This window comes from Zingiber officinale, chromosome 1A (assembly GCF_018446385.1).
Source record: "Zingiber officinale cultivar Zhangliang chromosome 1A, Zo_v1.1, whole genome shotgun sequence".
Lineage (NCBI taxonomy): Eukaryota > Viridiplantae > Streptophyta > Magnoliopsida > Zingiberales > Zingiberaceae > Zingiber > Zingiber officinale.
The window spans coordinates 6152604-6170317 of record NC_055987.1 but is presented as its reverse complement, the minus strand read 5'-3'; the positions used below and the strand labels follow the sequence as shown (position 1 = coordinate 6170317).

At 40.8% G+C, this 17714-nt stretch overlaps 1 non-coding gene across 1 annotated transcript; it reads right to left on the bottom strand.

Annotated features, from left to right (window-relative positions):
- Positions 1-7818: 7818 nt before the first annotated feature.
- LOC122039153 lies at positions 7819-7924 on the bottom strand. Its single transcript, XR_006128044.1, has one exon. It is a non-coding gene; the product is annotated as a small nucleolar RNA R71 (small nucleolar RNA).
- Positions 7925-17714: the final 9790 nt, after the last annotated feature.

Sequence of the window (17714 nt, the reverse complement as noted above, 5' to 3'; positions counted from 1 at the left end):
CCGCTCGCTTGGGTGATCTCTGCCATCCGGAAAAGGGCTCACCCGAACCCAACTTCCGGTCTTCTCGAGTGGGCTTCCCTCCGGCTTCTCGTCCCTCGGAATCGCCGCGTGTTTCCTTCTCGTCCGCCGGTGTACACATCCACAGTCTTCGTCCCACGGACGCACCGCGTGCCGTCCTTCTCACTAGCTGCGTCTCTTGCTCCCCGAGCAATCTTCCGCTCCGGCTTTCGTCCCTCGGAACCACCGTATGCTTCCTTCTCGTCCGTCGATGTACTCTTCCGCAGCACCTCGTCCCTCTGACTTCCATCCTTCTCGCTAGCTGCGTCTTCCGCTCAACTACCTGTGCTCCTAAGCTCCTACACACTTAGACACAAGGTTAGAAACACACAGGACCTAACTTAACTTGTTGATCACACCAAAACAATCTTGGGGTTCCAACAATCTCCCCCTTTTTTGTGTGATCAACCCAAGTTAAGCTAGGGTTAAAATAGACATTAAATAAAATTAAGTATATTAACTTAATTTACAATTTAAGTACAAAAAGATAGAAAAAATTAACTCAATCTACCTTAGTACAAAAAGATAGAAAAATAATTAATTAAATCTATCTACCTCCCCCTAGACTTATACTTTCCCTTCTCCCCCTTTGATCACAAAAAAAATGTAGTTCCAAGAGAAACAATCTAAGGGGTCCCTTCTCCCCCTTCTCCCCCTTTTTGAAAGAAATTTTTCTAACTTAATCATTTTTGAATTTTTTTTAAAAAAATTTCTAAGTAGAAAAAAAATGACTTAGTCAACTTAAAAAAAATTTTAAGTAAGTAAATTTCTAAATTGAAAAAAATATTTTGAATAACCTTTTTAAAGCATTAATTAATTCTTACATTAATGCTTTATTAGTAAGTTAATTAAATATTTATTTCAATATTTTGGCTTCCAGGTCGTGGCGAGGCACTAGGCCTTCTTGATTATTGGAGCAACAAACACTTCCTTGACAAAGCCTCATAAAGAAATTCTTTGTTTAATTTTCTCACTTAAAGCACTAATTTTAATTTTAAAATTAATTTAAGCATGACTTCGGAACCAAATATAGGTTCCAGCCTACTAGATTAACCAAAAAAATTTTAGGGACATATTTTCTTAAAATGTTCTTAATTTATCCCGGGTGATATTTAAAGTGCCAATTTAAATTATTAAGTATTATAAAATTGGTTTTAGATGAACATACATAATTTTTCAAGTTATCTACTTTAATTTTCAAATCATCATTTTCAAGTTTCAGTTTTTCATTTGCTAGTTTTAATTTATCTAATTCTTCTAAGGGATAAGACTTAGCTAGAATTACTTTTAAATTTTTATTTTCACTTTCTAATTTGCAGTAATCTTTTGTTAAAAGTTTAACAAACTTAAACATTTTATCGGGAGGAAGAGATCGTACCTGACTTACCTTGTCGATCTCGTTATCCGTTTCTCCCCTTGAGCTGCTGCTTTCTTCCGACGTGTCTCCCCCTTCATCGATGCTCTCGATGCTCATTTCGGAAGAGCTTGAATCGCAGTCGTCGTCTTGATGACTCACCATCAGTGCGAGTCTGGAGAATGCTTCGACTTCCGATTCGGACGACGTATCGTCCCACGTCGCCTTCAGGGCCTTTCGTTTCTGGATAGGCTTCTTACCCTTCTCCTTGTCTTTGTTCTTTAGCTTCGGGCAGTTGTAGCAGCGGATCGTCCTTTTCTTCTTCCCCTGCGGATGGTTAGTAGATCTAGATTTACAAAGTTTCTTGAATCTTCTTACCATCATTACCATTTCCTCGTCGTCGAGAGAAGATTCTGACTCAGGTTCATCTCTCGAAGCTTTGAGGGCGAGGTTGTTCTTGGGCTCCTTCATTCCTGCACATCTTGACTCATGCACTTCAAATGTTGAAAAAAATTCTTCTAATGAAATTTTTTCTAAGTCCTTCGAAATGTAAAAAGCATCTACTAGTGATGCCCATTTTGAATTTCTCGGAAATGAATTTAACACGTACTTGAGCGAATCTCGGTTACTTACCATTTCTCCGAGATTCGTGAGTCCGGTGATGATTTCTTTTATTCTGGAGTGCAGATGTGCGACTGTCTCGTCTTCCCCAAGTCGTAGGCTGGTGAGTTGATTGCGAAGCAGATCTCATCTAGCAAGCTTGGCTTCGGATGTACCTTCATGCAGCTCGAGGAACTTCTCCTAAAGTTCCTTTGTGGAGTTATATTTACCGATCTTGTTGAATTCTTGAGGCGGAAGAACGCTCAGCAGATGGTATTCTGCTTTGTCGTTTGCCACGAAGTTGGTCTGCTCCTTTTTTTCCATTGATTTATTTCCTTGTCCTCTAGAGCTTCAAAGCCAAGTTTCATTGTTAAAATTAATTCAATATCTGTTGTAAAAAATACTTGCATTAGTTTTTTCCAGGTAGCGAAGTCCCCTTCGTATTTCGGCGGGTGGATGCTTGGTCCGGCCATCTCGTTGCTTCGTTCGGCGGTTAGTCCTCCTGAAGCGTCTCGGCTCTGATACCACTTATAGGACCGTTAGGCCAGCTAGAAGGTGGGGGGGGGGGGGTTGAATAGCCCTAAAAAAATAAACAAAGACCCTTCTCGAACTTTCAACAGAACACTTGCAGAATAATAAAATAAACAGAAAACAGAAAGTAAAGGCTCACAGGGAGTTGACTTGGTTACAACCGGGGAGGTTGTTAATCCAAGGAAGATGTCGTACTATTATCTCCTTCTAGTGGAGAAGCCTTTTACAGCAGTGAAGCGCATAACTAGAGAAGCTAAACTAGAGAGAGCGTACAAGTGTTGTTACAATGAGTTGTTCTGAATGAATGAAAAGCTTCTGGACCAAGGCTATATTAATAACCTTGGTCGGGGCGCCTGGAAGGGTTCTGGGCGCCCTGGGGGGATAAAATTTTATCCCCCAACGTTCAGATCGCGTAATTCATGATCCTGGTCAAAATCAGGGTTCGGGCGCTTGGAAGAGTTCCGGGCGCCCCGGAGCTCAAAGTCAACAGGTGTTGACTTTTTCATCCGGGACCTCTTCTCTGGTTCAGTCCCGCCTCGGTCCGATTCTTCTCCTCCGGATCCGCTCGCTTGGGTGATCTCTGCCATCCGGAAAAGGGCTCACCCGAACCCAACTTCCGGTCTTCTCGAGCGGGCTTCCCTTCGGCTTCTCGTCCCTCGGAATCGCCACGTGTTTCCTTCTCATCCGCCGGTGTACTCATCCGCAATCATCGTCCCTCGGACGCACCGCGTGCCGTCCTTCTCTCTAGCTGCGTCTCTTGCTCCCCAAGAAATCTTCCGCTCCGGCTTTTGTCCCTCAGAACCACCGCACGCTTCCTTCTCGTCCGCCAGTGTATTCTTCCGCAGCACCTCGTCCCTCGGACTGTCGTCCTTCTCGCTAGCTGCGTCTTCCACTCGACTACCTGTGCTCCTAAGCTCCTGCATACTTAGACACAAGGTTAGAAACACATAGGACCTAACTTAACTTGTTGATCACACCAAAATAACCTTGGGATTCCAACATTAGTTTCAGGAGAAGCCATAACATCTCTATATATCATAGGGTCACCTTCTATATTATAGGTAATAAAATCCTAGCCTAAATTCGTAGACACACGTTGCCTCTTGCTCCTTTTCGGTTCTGTATACTCACTAGATTCATCTAGTCTAGAGTGACTTGAGGAAGGTGTACCTACTACGGATAATGGGACCTCTACAACAACAGGCTTATCTCTAGTAGGAATACCATATATAAACTGAGGTGTTCTCGTCTTTATAGAAAATATATCCTCAAAAAATGTAGCATCGCGAAGTTCTACAATAGTATTTGCATCTATTCCAGAAATTTTAGATTTAATAATCAGAAACCTATATGCAATACTATTTTGAGCATAACCCAAGAAGATACCATCTACGGTCTTTGGACCAAGTTTTTTCCTTCTGTGTTCAGGTACTAGTACCTTTGCAAGGCACCCCCACACTTTAAGGTATTTCAAACTTGTCCTCCGGTCTTTCCAAAGCTCATATGGGCTTTTATCCCTAGACCTCATGGAGACTCTATTTAACACATGACATGCAGTGTATAGAGTTTCCCCCCACATGAAGTTGGGTAACCCAGAACTGCCTAACATGGAATTAATCATATCTTCAAGGGTTCGATTTTTTCGTTCTGCTATACCGTTGGATTGAGGACTATATGGAGCAGTTACCTCGTGAATTATACCTGCATCTTGACAAAATTTTTGAAATAGGTTCGAGGTAAACTCTCCACCCCTATCAGACCTTAACCTCTTAATAGTTTTATTTGTTTGATTCTCAGCTTCAGATTTAAAAACCATAAATTTATCTAAAGTTTCATCCTTAGTTTTCAACAAATAAACATAATAATAACGAGAGTAGTCATCAATGAAGGTAATGAAATACCATTTATGGTCTCTCGTTATTACACCGTTAAACTCAAAATAATTGATGTGCGTAGATTATATACTCTTTTATGCATGTTTTTACGAACATTTACATATTTTGAGCACGCTTGATCTATGCATTTTTATACTTCCAGCTTTCCTTTTAGCATATTTACTCTTTTGGTTCGGAGATCTACTTTTTGTGCATTTTCTGTACACAGGAGTCGATTTGGTGAAGAATCTACATCTTTGGGCATGCATTGGAGGAAACAAAGGGAGAAAGCACCGGGCCGTGTGCCTCACACGGCCATGCACTGGTAGGGAGCTCGGGCCGTGTGGAGTTTGGCACCAACAGAAGAGGAAGATGACATTGTTGGATCCAAAAGAATTTAGATATCTTCACAATAGCATGATATTGTCCACTTTGGGCCTAGACCCTCATGGCTTTGCTCTTGGGCTCTACCCAAAAGGCCTCATGCCAATGGAGATATCTTTCTCTTATAAACCCATGATCTTTTCCATGTGTTTTCAATATGGGACTATGTTTGCAACCTTGCAACCCCAACAATCCCCCCCTCAAACAAAGGACCATGGGCCTCCCACGTCCGATCCTTGACCCACCAGGTCTTCCTGCCCCTCGGTCTACCCGACCTACTAGGACTTCCTGCCCCTCAGTCTACCTGACCTACTAGGACTTCCTGCCCCTCGGTCTACCCAACCTACTAGGACTTTCTTGCCTAGCCGCAACTAGGACTTCCTGCCCCTCGGTCCACCCGACCTACTAGGACTTCTTGCCCGGTGTCTGGTCCTCTTGATCCGAACATAGGAGCCCCCACTTTCTTTGTTCGAGGTCAATATTGTACTCACATGGTTCAATCAGACCATAGCTCTTGTGCATAGTCGGCGGTTAAACCTTCTGGCAGTCCGGGCTCTGATACCAATTGTTGGATCCAAAAGAATTTAGATATCTCCACAATAGCATGATATTGTCCACTTTGGGCCTAGACCCTCATGACTTTGCTCTTGGGCTCTACCCAAAAGGCCTCATGCCAATGGAGATATCTTTCTCTTATAAACCCATGATCTTTTCCATGTGTTTTCAATATGGGACTATGTTTGCAACCTTGCAACCCCAACAGACATGGCCGTGTGAACCTCGCACGGCCGTGTCAAGATTTGAAGCCAACCAGAGCAGAAGCCTTACATGGCCGTGTGGATCTACACGGCCGTGTGAAATTTCCAGAGACCAAGCAGGCTTCGATTGTGTGCACCACACGGCCGTGTAGCATTTCTAGAGACTAAGCAGGCTGTGGCCGTGTGCACCACACGGCCGTGTAGCATTTCCAGAGAGCAGAAGGGTTCTGGCCGTGTGGAGTCACACGGCCGTGCAGCTTTGGCAAAGAGGGAACTGGACATGGCCGTGTGAATCTCACACGGCCGTGTCACGGGGCCGTGTGGCGCCCGATTCCCTCCTCTATTTAAACCCTTCTTCATGAATTGAAAGGGGATCTCTCCCCCTTTGGGAGAAGGCAAGATTTGATGGTTTCCTCCCATTCTTGGGAGGATTTCTGGGCGATTCTAAGGGAGATCTCAACGATTTCGACTCCGGAGCGAGGATTGGATCCGAAGACGAGGCTTCTTCGTAGATAAGTTTTCTCTTTCCCCCTCTTCTTGATTTCTTGGATTGGGGATTTAAGAAATGCTTGTATTCTCTATTTCTTCGGGTTTTCTTCCTCGATTCATGGAGTAGATCTTGTATTCTAGGATTAAGGGAGTATTTGTATGATGGATTGATGTAATCTCTTATGGATTTGCCATTTTCTTGTTTCAATGACATTGACTTGCTTGTATCAATTAGATCTTGAATGATTAATGGTGATTTGTGGTTAATTCTCATTCTTGATTGATTGTTTGGATTTCTTGTGGACTTTGTAAAGATAAACTCTCACTCGATCATCCGAGGGATCCACGTGACAGGTGCAAGCCCGTATAAGGACGTTTGAGAGATAATCTTGAAGAGGAAATGGGAATATTCAAGAGAGTAGGATGGATCTTGTGATTAGTTTCTTGTATCTTGATAGATTAATGAGTTGTGGGCTTCTATGTTGATATCCGAGGAAGGCATAGTAATAGGTGCGCTTCTGTGTAAGGACAATGTAAGTTCATGTCTAATTAATCCTACTTAGATACATTTCTCAGTCCTTAGCCGGTTGTCTATTTCAAGAGAGAACCGGCAACTTTCTACATGTTTGGCAATTGAGGGATAAGAATTGGTGAACCATTTACATTCAAGAAATCTTACAAAGAAACCGAAACTCCTAGAATCTCCCTTTATCATAACCCAAAACACTAGACTCTTGTTTGTTGATCTTTAAGATTAGATTTGTTTACCTTTACTTTGCTTTTGAAACGATTGGATAGTTGTTTAGCTAATTCGCATTGAGACATTTCTAGTGCTTATTCCAGTCCCTGTGGATATGATAATCTTTTATATTACTTGCGACATTTCCGTACACTTGCGGAGCGTAACAAGTTTTTGGCGCCGTTGCCGAGGAACTGCGCCATAACATTAGGAATTATCAATTGAGTTAGACTAAACATAATTTTTCTTTTTTTCTTTTGATTTGCATAGTTATAACTAATTGTTAGAATTCTGTTTTCGTAAGTTTTTCCTTTCTTGAATAACATTCTTGACAACTCTTTTTGTTGGAATTCTAATTCTAATTCTAATTTTGCATTCTTGATTTCTAGTACTCTAATCTAACTTTTCTCTGTTTTCTCTTTTGATCTTGTTTCTTTCTTCTTTTCTTTTGTAAACATTTCTTGCAATTTTTAGCATATGAATTATTCTAGATATTTTTCTTTTTTCTTTTATCTTTTCTTTCTTGTTTTCATTATGCACTTTCTTTCTTGCAATTTAAATTCTGCATTTGCTTTCTTGCTTTTCATATTGCATTTTATTTATTGTTTTTGATTCTTGATAATTTTCTTTTTTCTTCTTGAATATCCATGAGCACTAACATGTCAAGCAGGACCATGAGAAATTTTTCTACACCCTTTTCTGCAAGATTTTTATCTCCCATTGTGCAACCTCAAATTGAAGTAGAAAGTTTCCAACTAGACCCAGAGATAATTTTCATGATACAAGGTCACAAATTTGGAGGAGAAGTATCAGAAAGTCCTTATCTGCATCTTGAAACATTTTTAGAGATTTGTGATTTGGTGAAATGTGAAGGAGTATCAGCAAATGCAGTTCGATTGATGATATTTCCTTTCAGTATCAAGGATAAAGCAAGGACTTGGCTATATTCTCTCTGTCCTCAAAGCATCACAAGTTGGGAACAATTGGAGAAGCAATTTCTGAATCATTTTTTCCCTCCAAGTAGAACGGTGTATATGAGGAATTGCATAACAAATTTTTCTTAGGCATATGGAGAATCATTATTTGAAGCATGGGATAGATTCAAGAGTCTTCAAAGACAGTGCCCTCATCATGGTTTTGAAAAATGGTTGATTTTGCACATATTCTATGGGGGAATTTCTTTCTCAGACAAGACTTTATTGGATTCATCAGCTGGAGGTTCTTTTATGGACAAAAGTGTAGATGAAGCTTATTCGTTAATTGATCAAGTGACATTGAACCTCCATGAATGGTCGAACAAAAGTTGGATGGAATTTCCCTCAGATATTCAAAAAGTGCAAGCTATAAATGTAAGAGAGCCTGTCAAACAAAATGAAATTCAACCACCTAAAAATGTTGAAATTCACAAGTCACAGAGTGAGGAGTTCAAACATTTGGGGGCAAAGCTTGATAGTATTGTTTCAAAATGATTTAAAGAAGATCCCCCTCCTACACAGTCAAGATCCAATGAAAAGTGTGATGATGTTGGGTTGAGAAGTGGAAAAAATCATGAAGAACTTCTGAAGAACGACATGTTTAGAATTGAGGAGAAGAATAATAGAAGATCACAAGAACTCAGTTCCATTTCTCTGGGAAGTTCCCAAAGGCCAGAAGTACCTTTCCCTTAACGATTAATCACACTAACATTAGATAAGCAAGTTGGACCTCCTCTAAAAGCTCAAAGGGAATTTGGGAAAAAGGGAGTTCAGTCTTTCCTAGGACCTTCACTAAGAGTTCATTTTCCACAAAGGTTAGTGGGGGTCAATGAAAATAAAGACTTCGGCAAATCCTGTGACACTAATATGGTTGAGTGTAGATTTTTGAATATATATGAAGATGAAGATTTTTCAGATGAGGATTTTATTGATAATGTAATGGTAAATAAGTTTTCAGATCTATCTCAAAATTTTATAAGGTGTTATAGTGACATCGAATTTTCAGATGATGAATGTGATGTGGTAGATCAACTTAAAACTGCAAGTGAAGTTATTGATCCTCTTGTTATTGATTCTCCTATTGAGGACATAGATGTTGGTTTATTTTTTGATGTATGTGTTGATGATGATGATATGGAAGAATGTGTAGGGAGCTGTGTTGTGGAAGCAGCATCTCAAGGATCACCACCTTTGTCAAGACAACCCTTAGAGGTTTTAAGAATTGATCATGTTGTGGAACAATGTGTAGGGACTTATACAGAGCTAGTAGAGTCTCGAGAATCACCATCATTGATATCATCAACACCTAAGCTAGAGCCAGAACCATCATTTGATTCAGAGGAAGTCACATCTACATGTTTAGAAATTTCAGGTATTTCTCAACAAAGTAAGGTTAGTATTTCTTGTGATCTTTTGGAAAACTTTATGGAGGTACCTATAATTGACTTTGTTGGATGTGATTCAGTTTTTATTACTTATTCATCTTATCTTGATATGGTTCTAGCTCTATACTATATAACATGCTTGTGGGAGATTTGTTTTTCTTTTGGATGTGCAGATTTCACATGGGCCAATAATTGGAAGCTCAATCTGAACCGTCTTCGACCACCTGAAAAAATTTCCAAGAAGACGAAGATGGAGAGAGTTATACTTTACTTTTTAGCTCCTTTGATGAAAGCTCCCTCCATAATAAGAGCCCTTGGTAGGAGGGTTCTAAAATATCTTACCCCTCCAAGAGCAAGATTTAGATGAATCTAATGAGGTGGTCGAGCTAATGACCTTAAACAAGCGCTTCTTGGGAGGCAACCCAAGTTCATTTTCCTTATTTTCTTTTATGTCTTTAGTTCTCTCTTTATAATAAACATGTATCCTCTACTTAATTTTTCTTGTCTATCTTATTGTTGTAGAATTCAAAGTTGTGGAGGAATGTGAGTATTGGATGGAGGAGTATCTTTAAAAACATGAACGTCAACCATTTGGAGCTCATCACTTGGTAACTTCTTTTAAAATCTCCTCCACATTGTTTTTAGTTTTCATTGGGACAATGAAAAATTTAAGTCTGGGGGGATGCATTAGATGCATTTGATTTGCTTTGTTTGTTTTTGTTTTTGCTTATGTCTTGCATTGTGTTTTGATTTTTTGTGGCATACATTTTGAAAACATCAAATCTTCACTTATATGCTTTCTTGGATTCAAGTGAAATGTTAGCACGATTATTGTCTTGATTCATGATGTTCGAATGATGCTAGTAGTAAACTTTGTGTAGTTCTTTTTTCTATCTTGGGAAGCATTAATAAGCTAAGAATCTTATGGTGATGAGTTTTAGTTTTGGTTCAACCTTAAGGATTTTATCTTCACTACACTTGTGCTTGACGCTTGAATAGTTGATGTCATTGAAATAGTCATGATTCATCTTGTTTGCTTAGTACTTGGTTTCCATGGTGATTTCTCAACTTTCATTTTGGTAACTGGATGAGGCTCAAATCATTAAAGCTCATTTGGAAAAATCAAAATATCCCAACATGTGTGCTAAAAGTACATTTGTGAATAAGTTTTGCACAATGCAAACACTTATAAAAAAAAAGAGAAAAAATAAATAAAAGAATAATAAGGGATATAAAAAACAGTTGTCATGAGTGGAATCTAGCAAGTCATCCCTTTGAGACCGAGTTAGGTTACTGGGGAAATGACTGTTTAGCTTCTCTTGAGATTGAGCACACCTTTGAGACCTTGGGTTAGTTGAGAAATATGAACCAAGTGAATGGTGAGTAAGTGCCTATCACTGGTTACTTGTCTTTCACTGGAAACATTAGGAATTCAAATTTGATGACGACTTGACTAGGACATGGATTGAAAGTTGAAGGGTGTTGAGTTACTTTTACACTGTGCACAAGATTCTTATGCTTGAACCATACTTTACTTGTTTCCATGATCACGCTTGTTAAAGAAACTTTTTGATAGAATTAGGAAAGTGCACTAGGTTTTATGAATATGTTGTAGAACATATGAATTTAGACTGCAGCATTTTGCTTGAGGACAAGCAAAGGTTTAAGTCTGGGGGTGTGATGTGCGTAGATTATATACTCTTTTATGCATGTTTTTACGCACATTTACATATTTTGAGCATGCTTGATCTATGCATTTTTATACTTCCATCTTTCCTTTTAGCATATTTACTCTTTTGGTTCGGAGATCTACTTTTTGTGCATTTTCTGTACACAGGAGTCGATTTGGTGAAGAATCTACATCTTTGGGCATGCATTGGAGGAAACAAAGGGAGAAAGCACCGGGCCGTGTGCCTCACACGGCCATGCACTGGTAGGGAGCTCGGGCCGTGTGGAGTTTGGCACCAACAGAAGAGGAAGATGACATGGCCGTGTCAAGATTTGAAGCCAACCAGAGCAGAGCCTTACATGGCCGTGTGGATCTACACGACCGTGTGAAATTTCCAGAGACCAAGCAGGCTGAGGCTGTGTGCACCACACGACCGGTGTGGAGTCACACGGCCGTGTAGCTTTGGCAGAGAGGGAACTGGACATGGCCGTGTGAATCTCACACGGTCGTGTCACGGGGCCGTGTGGCGCCCGATTCCCTCCTCTATTTAAACCCTTCTTCATGAATTGAAAGGGGATCTCTCCCCCTTTGGGAGAAGGCAAGATTTGGTGGTTTCCTCCCATTCTTGGGAGGATTTTTGGGCGATTCTAAGGGAGATCTCGACGATTTCGACTCCGGAGCGAGGATTGGATCCGAAGACGAGGCTTCTTCGTAGATAAGTTTTCTCTTTCCCCCTCTTCTTGATTTCTTGGATTGGGGATTTAAGAAATGCTTGTATTCTCTATTTCTTCGGGTTTTCTTCCTCGATTCATGGAGTAGATCTTGTATTCTAGGATTAAGGGAGTATTTGTATGATGGATTGATGTAATCTCTTATGGATTTAGACATGATTCAAGAGAGTAGGATGGATCTTGTGATTAGTTTCTTGTATCTTGATAGATTAATGAGTTGTGGGCTTCTATGTTGATATCCGAGGAAGGCATAGTAATAGGTGCGCTTCTGTGTAAGGACAATGTAGGTTCATGTCTAATTAATCCTACTTAGATACATTTCTCAGTCCTTAGCCGGTTGTCTATTGCAAGAGAGAACCGGAAACTTTCTACATGTTTGGCAATTGAGGGATAAGAATTGGTGAACCATTTACATTCAAGAAATCTTACAAAGAAACCGAAACTCCTAGAATCTCCCTTTATCATAACCCAAAACACTAGACTCTTGTTTGTTGATCTTTAAGATTAGATTTGTTTACCTTTACTTTGCTTTTGAAACGATTGGATAGTTGTTTAGCTAATTCGCATTGAGACATTTCTAGTGCTTATTCCAGGCCCTGTGGATACGATAATCTTTTATATTACTTGCGACATTTCCGTACACTTGCGGAGCGTAACAATAGTCAGTATAAATCAATTCTAAAATATCAGAATTTCTATCAACTGATTTGAAGGGTTTACAGGGTTGTTTATATTGCACACAAACTTCACATTTTTTCTTATCATTTATAGCATGCTTAGGAATCATGTCTAAATTCATCATCCTTTTTACGGTATTAAAATTGACATGTCCTAATCTATCATGTCATATATCATAAGACTCAATGTTATATGAATAACCAATATCAGTAGATTTATTTAAGGTAGCATTTTCTACATTGAGTTTAAATAAACTTTCATTAAGGTAACCGTTTCCAATAAAGGTTCCTAAATGTAATATTACAACTTTATTACATTTAAAGTTCAACTCATAACTATCGCGGACTAATTTTGACCTGCTAATCAAATTCCGACGGACCGCTGGAACATGATGCACCTCATGCAGTGACAGGACTTTTCCAGAGGTGAACCTCAGGTTAACTTGTCCTATCCCAAACACCCTGGCTGTAGAATGGTTCCCCATGGTCACGGAAGTTCCTTCAATTACCTGATAAGTAAGGAAGGCAGAGCGATCAGCACAACAGTGCACATTAGCACATGTATCAACTAACCATTCATTGGGTTGATAGATCAAGTTTAGTTCGGGTTTGAAGGTAACAAACCTATCGCTGGTGCTGTCACTTACAGTCACAACATTTGCTTGTGCCTTGGTGTTGGACATATTGCTCTGGTTTTCCTTCTTAGGGTAGAATTTGGCATAATGTCCAACTTATCCACATGCCCAGCATGGCTTGGTTCCATTTTTTTTTTTTTGAATCTTTGGTTTGGGTTTCATCTTGTTCTTTATTTTCTGATTTTTGAATTTTTTCTTGTCAGATGGGACTACTACGTTTGCCTTTGGAATAAAATCCATAGGCATTCTTTTATCATCATCTTTATGTTGCTTTCGATGTTCTTCTTTGATATTTAAGGCAATCATCAAATCTTCTAGAGAGATTTTACCTCTCCTATGTTTAAGAGTCATGCCAAAATCTTCCCAACTCGGAGGCAATTTTTCGATGATAGACAAGACTTGCAATTTTTTGGGTAATGGCATATCTCCTTTAGCAAGACCATGAATTTGAACTTGGAATTCATGTGTCTGCTCAACCACAGATTTGCCTTCAACCATTTTGAAGTTTAGGAATTTTGCCACAGTGTACTTTTCTAAACCAGAATCTTCAGAATTGTATTTTTTATCCAAAGATTTCCATAGATCTTTAGCCGAAGTCGTTGAGCAGTATACGTCAAATAGTGCGTCTGAGAGGGCAGACAGGATCCTCCCATGGCAGAGGTAATCCCTTTGCTTAAACCTCTGTAAGGCAGCACTATAGGCAGGTTCCTCTTCATCAGGTGAAGGAGGATTTGTTTCTATAACGGAAAATAGCCCTAGCGTAGTAAGCCAAAATTTCATCCGTTGTTGCCAACGCCTGAAGTTTCGTTCGAAAAATCTCTCGGGTCTGGCGCTAGCCTCATCAGAACCCGTTACCCTATCATTCATCATGTTTATTGATGATGGTATTAAATTCTCTAAAAATCGTTGTTGTATGGAGAGATTACTAAACAGTAGTAAATTGCACCAAAATAGCAAGCATGTAATAAACAGGTAAATAAATGAGTAAGATTCAGAAATTGGTATCTTCCGGTTGAAGCGTCGGCGTGCCGACTATCTTTAGAGAATTTATTGCTGCCCACGGTGCAGAGGCTCTTCAGCAAAATCCTCCCAAGATCCGACAACCACTCGCGTCGTCCGTAGGTGCACTCCAAGACGAACGACGCACTCGGACTCAACTACAGATCGCAGAACCAAGCCTCAGAATAAGGGAAAACTCGGAAAAGAAGAAGAAGGCAGTGCATGCACTAGAGAGGGAAGAAGGAGAAAGCATAATGCTTTTGAGTGTGTTTAACCAAGAACAGAGGCGGTGTATTTATACACTCTGAAGCAGTGCACGCACACCAGGAACCAGGAACCAAAGCGTGCGTCGGTTCGAAGTGTGGCGCTTCCGCTTCCTCACGCGCAGGACAGAACCAAAGCATTGCGTCGTTTCCTCACGCGCGGGACTTGACCAAGCCTTGCCAGCGAACCAAAGACTGGCAAAAACAAACCAGGTCACCTGCAAGCGTGAGGCCCATGAGATGGGGATTTGCACTCCCCCCCCCCCCCCTTGTGCACGATGATCGCGTGCGTCGCGCCCGGTTTATGGATTTCCGGCTCGAACCCCCCGAAGCCACCTGATTTGGGCTCGGCCCACGCATGCATGTAGGTCCCCTTAACTTTGCTAAGCAAGCATGGAAGGGCTCCATATATAAGGCCTTCCAACCTTCTTAGCTTAGCAATGTGGGACTAAATGCATACACATATGCATTACCAAAACACAAAAGGAATAGTTTGAATTAAAACTCAACACCACCTTTGGGAAAGAAATACAGATCCTTTGATCTAAAGGTTTCACGAGCGAAAGAAGCAGCAATGGAAGGTCAAAGGGCCTCGTCGAGCTCAGAAACCCGCTCACTAAGAAACGAGAGGAGAGCACACCATCAAGGTGGAAGATCCAGTGGAGGTGGCACCCCTTACTGTCGTGCGGTCGATAGGATGGCGTGAAGAGATTGTATAAGGAGAGGGAAAGAAAATTGGCTAGAGTTTCGGAATGCGAAGGGGAAAACACGGCGCCGAAAAGATATTCGGAGAGAGGGAAAGCAAAATTGCGAGGGGAAAAATGACCAAAGTCAAATACAACAATTTTATCTAAACTGTTGTCGTAGCCTGTAAAAACGCGCTTAAAGACAACAGTTTTAGAAAATCGTTGTAAAAAGTGTTGTTGATTTAAAAAGAAGTCGCTCAATGACAACAGTTTTTATAAAATCGTTGTCTTTTATATTTAATGGGAGTTTAAAGACAACGATGTTGTCAAAAATCGTTGTCTTTGAGCAAATTCGCAACGATTTTTATTAAAATCGTTGTCTTTGGGGTGTTATCTTTTAACATTTTTGTTGTAGTATAAATAGAACTATTGAGCATTTCAAAATCTAAGTCTAGCTTTATCAATTCTAGCATCATTGTGGCTCTGGTGGATAATTGTTAGTTTGTAAAATACTGAAAATGGGTGAATCACCGTATGGGAATTTGCCGAAATTTTTGAAAATTTTCCAGAAATTTTTCGGAGCTCGTATGACGAGTTTAAGGGAATCAAATATTGGGCTCGGGAAAGCTTGTTTAAGCTACCCCATTTTAACAAGGAAATGTTTATTTTTTTAATTCCTTTTCTTTTCTTTTTATTTCTTTTCCTCCGTTTCTTCTCCCGCGTGTCGAGCCGTTCCCGACGCCATCCTCGCGCCTTCTCCTCTCACGCCGATCTTTGCCCTAACCGCACACAGTGGTTTCTCCTTCTCGAGTGTACAAAACCATGCCCAATCACTTCTTGCTTCTTCTTCTTCCCCTTCCTCTCCGATCGACACCGGCCAAGCTTCTGTTTCCCCGATCTTCGCCCGAAAACCCAAACGTCGAAGTTCCTTGTTCCCTCTGCCCTAGCACCGAGCCTCCTTCCCTCTCTTCGCGGACACCAGGATATCGCCTGAAACCGAGCCTCTTCGTCTTCCTGGGTTGCTGCCACGCCACCGACGGGCTTCACCATGCCCTAGTTTTTCTTCGCGTGTTCTTCCTTGGGGGATCGGTGACTGTTCCCTCAGCCGATCCCTTCCCTTTAGCCGGGGTGCCCTCGCGACCTCAAGCTCCTCTGCATGCCCTAGCTTCCGTATCCGACACCCTTCAGTTTTTCCATGCGCTTCTTCCTAATTAGTTGTTGCCTTAGCGGTGATCTTGGAGGTAAGTGTTCCGCCCTAGTTGTGGTTTGGGTTTCCAATTATCTTTCATAGCTTGATTTGGGGTGATGTTTGAAATGCAGTGGCAGTTTTGGTTTCAGACAGGTGCAAGGAATCCAAACCATAGTCTCACTCTCTGTTAAATCTCTGGCAGAGAGGAAGAACTTGGCATCGTTGCAGGTAAAGCATGTTTGGGTATTTGGGATTTGATCACCTTAATTCTGCCCTAATTTGGGAGTTAGTATCAAATCTCTAATTGTGTTAATCGGGGAGTTTTGGACTTAGGGTATTATTGGTTGTGGATTCGAGCATCACCATTTAAGGGTGACTCACAATTTCTGGCCACAATTTCCAACAGCTACCCTTCTCCAGCAGTCACTTGGCTGCGAGTTTGAGGTAAGAGATTTAAGTTAGATTGATTTAGGTTTGGATTATTAATCTAATGGGTTGATTGGGGATTAGGTAACTAACCCTAATTAACCGTTAGATTTAATTTAGGTAGGTTGAGGTTTAGGGTTTAGGGTATTTCCCTAAATTATTCTTAAGGATTTTATTTAGCTATTCATTTGAGTTGTAGCTAAATAAAAATGTATATATATTGGTGACACAGGACTTTGACGCGAGACGAGCATCTCGACGTCAGATTTGGACTGGATTGGACCTTTCTATTGGAGGTGGGTACTTTGACTTATATTTTTAGATATGTCATTTGATATGTATAGTAATTTTTAACCAGTAATAATAATTATGTTTCTTATCTGCATCGGTTTGTCACTACCGGATACCTGTTACATGCTTGTTTTGCTTACTTGTTATGCATTCCATGTTAGTGCCCACCTGATTTTATATGCTTATAGCGGTAGTGACATAACCATGCCTTATTATGTTCAAGACCTATGTTTTTATACCTTATCTGACCTGTGTACCTAGACCATTGATTTGGTCCATTTATCCTATGGTACACATTACGTAGAGATGGACAGGATCAAGATATTTCCATGCTTAGTGGCATGCATCATCTCGCATGATTGCATGATGTGCGATTGTTGGCTCCATTATTGTTGAGCACATCGCCAGTTACATGAATCTGCACACACAACCACTCATGGGTTAGTGGTTTCTATTAGGTAGGGTGTGTTGCAGGAGGTTGCTCTGTCAATGGCTCCGTTGGTCCACTCATGTGTAGTGTGACGCAGCATTGTAGCAGGACAGGGATCCCTCCTCTGGACTCACTCAAGGAGATGAGAGCATTGAGGTCCCCCACTTATAATTTGGGGTAATGAGGATAGGTGTGCTCTGACAGCATCCCGTCTACTCGGTCACTCATCAGGAGTAGTGATGGCAGAGTGTACGGTTGTCACAACCCTACCCACTCGGTCTTGTTGGGACTTTCGAGCCACAAAAACCGCTTTTTGCGTTGCGGAAACCTCGAAGTCTTGCCACGGATCCGTGTGAAGATATATAAAAATAAAATATGTACATGTTTCTAACCTAGATCTACCTTAAATCTACATGAATAAGAAACGTTACCCTTGTTGCGAAGCCCTTCTCTTATCCCGCTCGTCCAAAAGGTTGTCGGATCTCGAGAGTGTCAAGCGTACACTCCTCTATACGTATCCACACGGACAATAGGTGGAGAAGAACCACTTTGAGTGTGCTAGCACTCTTGGGT